Here is a 5,665-nt window from a genome sequence, read left to right as displayed (position 1 = left end):
CTGCTTGTGCCCTAACAGACTTCTGTCTCTGGGTTTGCTGTTACTCTTAGATTTACCCTCATATACTCCCACATACTTATCTCCAACCCTCAGAGCCCACGTTTAGTGTGGGTGAGCACTTTTGCTGTCATGAAAATACTTTTACCTACGTTGTTAGGACATGACCAGGAGTCAGTCCCACCCACTAGCTATTGCTAGGCTTAATTGTGGCACCTCTTAACACTTTCTGTATCTATAGAAGATCAGAAGATGACTGGACCTGCTGTCTGTGACCTGAGAGGATCCCCAAAAGCATGGACATTCTCCTAGGACAAACATGTGAACTCCAAGGCTCAGGGAGACAACAAGCTGCCTAGTTGACTAGTGGCAGCTGGGCCTGAACTGGACCCTACTGTGGACCTCTGTCTGGCACACTGCAAGTCTCTAAGTGCATCCACTGAGGTCATGTGGGGGCTTTAGAGGTTGACCCCTGTGGTGGATTGAGACTTAGCAGACTAAGGGCCTGATTTATATTTTGTTAGCTGGTAAACTCTGTCACAAATGTGATGGATATCCTGTCCGCGTATTATAAGTGCCATAGTATATAATGCACTTGTAATACAGAGAACAGTATTACAAAGTATCCTGTCTGCCGAAATTCAAATCAGGTTCTAAATTGTAAGACAAAATCTTTGACCAGGACAAAGCTGGTTGGTGTATCCAACCTCCGCTCCTTCATGGTCAGTTTCAAATTCTCCTTTGGTCCCGGGCTACTGCAACCATTGACTATCAATGGCAGTTTGTGCATGTTGGCACTATTTGTATATACCACTTGAAACATATATATCTATGGTCCTTCATCTCAGGTTATTAAGTGACTTTGAAAGTTCACCATGACAAGGGTTGTGATTACCCCTTGAGGTGGGAAGGTACCACCCTAATCAATAATGCTGTTTCCTACTGGGCTGAGAAACAGAGAACCAGGTGCAGTTCTTGCAAAAATGCTCAAACAAGCCCCACTCCCTCTTTCATCTCTTCCTTTTCACCATTCCTTCCCTTGCTCTTTTTTTTTCTCTACTTGATTCCCTGCCTGCTGCTGAAATCTTGGCGAGCTGAGGAAAAAACAGGGACACTGAGAGCAGCCCTGGTCTTGCAAAATTGTGCTGCAAAAGGTCTAGCCACCCGGTAAATATACAATGGAATAAAAGTTTATCTTGACCCTGTCCTAAATGCACTGTGCTTCTTCTTGCCCAGTCTCGTGAGACCTGCCTGTCAGTAGTGTAGATACCATTTGTGCAGCAGGTGCAGTGCACATGGGCCCGGAGCCCTGAGCGGCCTATTGAATCTTGATAACTGTTGTATTTTACTACCCCAACAGCCGTCATGTGGGCCTTTTTTCTTGCTTTGACTAGGGCCATGACATACCAGCTACGCTATTGCTGCCAGTTCCTTCCATTCTATCAATATGTCATTTATTCCTTTACCACTATGAACACTTGTTTACAATCAGTGCACTTAACCACAGGCACTCCTCAAGACGCTTATCCTTGTGCTACCTCGTGCTGTTTATCAGAACTTGGTCAATAAGACTTGCAGCATTCCACACACACTAATTAATCAAGCCTTAGTCACGGCACGTTTGCATTTAGAATGCACTCACATCTCTCTTTAGCTTTGTTCCCTCGTTAAATGCATTCACTTTTCACTCTAAATATGGAGAGCTCACCTCATAAACTATTATCTACCCTTAAAGTTCTAGTCCTACCTTGTCCTATGAAAGTGGAATTGTGGCAATCTTGGTAGTAAGGAAATGTGCTTTCTTAGCCAATGGCAGCACTTTATGGTCTTAATCATAAAGGCAGAGATCTAGTTTGCCTACTCTCTTCTACGAAGCTGATCAGCTGTGACTGTCAAAAGCTGTCAGGGTACCTGTCACTTTTCTGTTGGAGCCTTAAAAAAAGAGATTCTGAGAAATTACTAAGCTTTAAAATATTATAATGTTCATCACGAGATCCAGTCCTGCTTCAGATTATCTCTTCAGGCAGATTGTGCTCAGACTATTGTTCCTATTCTGCAGTCAACCTTCTATATGCCATGGTTGATCCAGAGAATTTTGCCAATGGGGTCCATTCCTCCCCATTTATCTTTCGAGGGCAAGAAATACATTTTGGGACTGAAATGTGCTCTGCGTGGTAATGGACATGCAATGTACCCTCCCCGACTGCACAAAATGTACTGATATCTGGATCCTTAATGCTGATTTTTGTTGTCTACCGGATCAACATAGCCACAGAGAAAGAATGGCATTTATCTCTTCTTTCAACACTTCTCGGTGTGCCTCTTTCCTGCTTTTGTCTGCTAGTTTGTTCATTAACCTTCGTCCTGCATCATGTGCCATGATATAGACCTGTCTCATGGATCGGAATCTTGTTAAATTGAAAGAGGGGCCAAAAGAATTACTATCATAATGGTGAAAGACTACTGCATTTACCAGGAATTATGCAGCACGAGGACAGTGGTGTCAGCAAAATGGGTAGTGATCAATCGTAGTGACCAGGTCCTGTTTTAACCTATGTCAATTGAGTAAGGCCTGCAGGTTTGCTCATTTAAAATTCTGCTGCTGAGTGCTGAAATCATCCTTGGCCTACATCGGCATGGTGTGCAGTGCATGCGTGGTGTGTCTGTGCTGGGTGTATGTGTACCTGCAGAACTGTGCAGTGTGTGCATACTGAATGCATGTGCTGGGTGTATGTGTGCCTGTGAATAGTGCAATGCAGAGATAAAGCAGTACTGCGGAGTGAGAGTATGTTATATGTATCTGCTGTGTGTGTGTGTGTGTGCGTGTGTGTGTGTGTGTGCCTGTGACAAATAGTACAATACTTGGCAGACTCTGGATTACATTTTGGGAGACCCATGTTTGCATGGTAAAACATGAGGAGGAAGAGGAATCCACCAGACAGATTTGTGTTCCTGGGTGGGACACACTGGAGAAAGGCATGCTCTCCAGTACACTTCAAAGGGCGCTCTTTGATTCACAGAGAGGTCACAAGAAAGGAGCCTAGGCACATCCCAGGAAGGAGAGGAGGGACTGATAAGTGAATCATAAAGAGAAGGGCTGAGGCCCTGGGGTAAATGTGTGATATCCATATCACTGTGGACGACATCCAGGTGTGAGACTCCGGTCATTTCCATGGAATGTCTTGTGGCGTTATCAGATTTGGAATTGTTCCTGCTCTGACAGCCTGCTTTCTGGAAGAATAGAGGGAAGAGGAGTGGGCACTTCAGAAGGAAACAGACCCCCAGCAATAACTTCAAAGACTCAGACTCCAGATCACATTTGATATCTAGAAATGGGAAATAAGAAGGGGAGCTTGAGATCCCAAAATATTTCAACTGTCAGCAGCCAGTCAGGATTTACGAGGAGGAGAAGATCTGAAAGACCCCTTCCTCTAATCAGGAGTAGGGTTCAAGGCCTGTTAGTCTCCCTGATGGGTGAAGGGACATTACCCATGGAATCCAGTACCACCCGACCTGGTGCCCACAGCACTAGTGCCTGCCTGCTTGCAATGACTGGTGTGCCCTGTGAGGTAGAGACAAGTGCTGGAGGGAGCTAGACTCATTGGAGAATCCTGGATACTGGATCCCCTTAGCAAGATGTGAGGAGATGGCTGCTGCACTATTCCGGTGGTTGCCCATGTGCAGGGAAAGTCTGTGACCCTTGTATGTCAGAGGAGGGCCACCTTGAAGGGAGCTGTGATTGTTGCTGCACCAAACAGGTGACCCTGTATGCCAGGTTGGGCCACAGTGAAAAAATTACAGTGCTGAGTGGGCCATAGTCCATATGCAATGGAAATCCAGGACTCCGTGTGCCAAGGGGGCTGCCATAAAGAAAACTGATGTGCTGATACTTTTGGGCCTTTGTGCATTGGAGAGATTGTGATCCTGTATTCCAGAGGGGGCAGAAAGGACCAAATATGCCCTTGCTCTGAACTTACCCCTCTCATTTATTGATCTGGGATCTCCTTTGCAAGTTGAGGGTTAAGACGTCCTCCAGTACATTAATCATTGGAACTAATGCTGAAACTGAGATGTTTGTCAGTGCATCAAACTCTGGAAAAAAACGGTGATGCCGCTAAAATTGCTAGCAAAGTTGTAAACATATTAAAATGGAGTCCTCTGTGAAACACTATATCCTGGCTCCATTGGCTTCAATCTCAGGTCCTATTTCCAAAATGTGAGTCAGGGACTTATCTTCCTCTCCCCCAGCAACCAGTGAGGAGGCAGACTTGGACGTGGATTTTACCTCTGACTTTGACTTAATTGATGAGCTGCCCCTCTGGCACATCACATTGGGCACCAGTTCCCTGTACAGTTTATTAGCTCTATAAAACTCATCCTCCTTTTACCTGATTGGTGACCCCATATTTAATTTTGTCAAGCTTGATCACCTGAAATATTGTAACTGGTTCTCTACTGAGCACGTAGTGCAGTTTTCTAGAGAATGGTTCTGCAGACCTCTAGATTGCTGTGTGGCTCACATGTATACTCCATTTTAGATTCAACTTCTTAGGTTGACATCTCTTTCTTGTGGTGCCTTAGCCACACTTTCTTCTAATGTGTTAATGTGCTCTATGTGCATCTCTGATAGGCACTGACGCACTGTAGTCTGTGCAGTTAGAACCAAGGTCGTACATGAAGAACACCATGCCATGGTTTTTCTTTCTTTCTGTGTTTGTTCGAAGACTCTTCAGTTTAGCTAGATGAAACTAAACTAAGAACAGTAATTTATTATACAAACAGATTCTGTGCTAAAAGTCTTTGAGAGGAGCATTTCCATGCTGGCATTATCACGGAATGCTGCAAACTTTGACTGAGATGCAGCCCTGGTGACTCCAATGTCCATTCTCCTAAAGAAGATAACCTGTGCCCTGCGACCGGCTGCCTGACACCTAAGACCAAGATATGGGAGTTAGGCTATCCCAATTGATCTGGCAGACAGTACTCCTGCTATGCTCTCTTTATTATAGTATTAGCTACAGGAAGGAGTAAGCACACATTAGCAACAATGACCATTGTTGAATTAGCAACAATTAACATGGTTGAATCGTTCATATTGTGTATCATTCTATAAGGCCTATCATAGTAGCAAATCTCATCTTTCTAATAATCTCAGCTCATTCTTACTTTGCAAGAGTACGATAATTTCAATAAATGTTTGCAAAGGCATTGTGTCTTTCTTGTGTTTATTTTGGACATGCACGAGTGACTAAATAAAAGGGTTAGATCTGTTTTCCACAGATTCTATGAGAATCAGACTGCCAATAACACCTTTTACCCTGGTCGCTATCGGGGTTAGAAGTGGTACTGTGAACTAGCCAAAATCCACTAATACTTACTGATGGTATATGTGGGCTAATTTCCTATGCTATGAAGTTCTTGGTGAACTAATAACCAGTCCTGCTATATTTGTAGGAACAGTATAACAAAATAAACCTTTGAGGTTTATCATTAAAGCCCACGGCATGCATGCTCCATCTCCAATGCAGACAAAAACTTTCCTTTCTTCTTCGCTCTGGCAGAGACTCAAGAAAGGCCATTTACAGTATCCTAAAGTGATGCCAGGACCATGCCCATAATATTATTGACCCACTAGTCAGGTTTCTGGATAGGCCCTAGTATGGCGCTT

The sequence above is a fragment of the Lissotriton vulgaris genome, chromosome 5, assembly GCF_964263255.1.
Source record: "Lissotriton vulgaris chromosome 5, aLisVul1.2, whole genome shotgun sequence".
NCBI lineage: Eukaryota > Metazoa > Chordata > Amphibia > Caudata > Salamandridae > Lissotriton > Lissotriton vulgaris.
The sequence above is the reverse complement of the archived record's forward strand: the minus strand, read 5'-3'. Positions refer to the sequence as shown.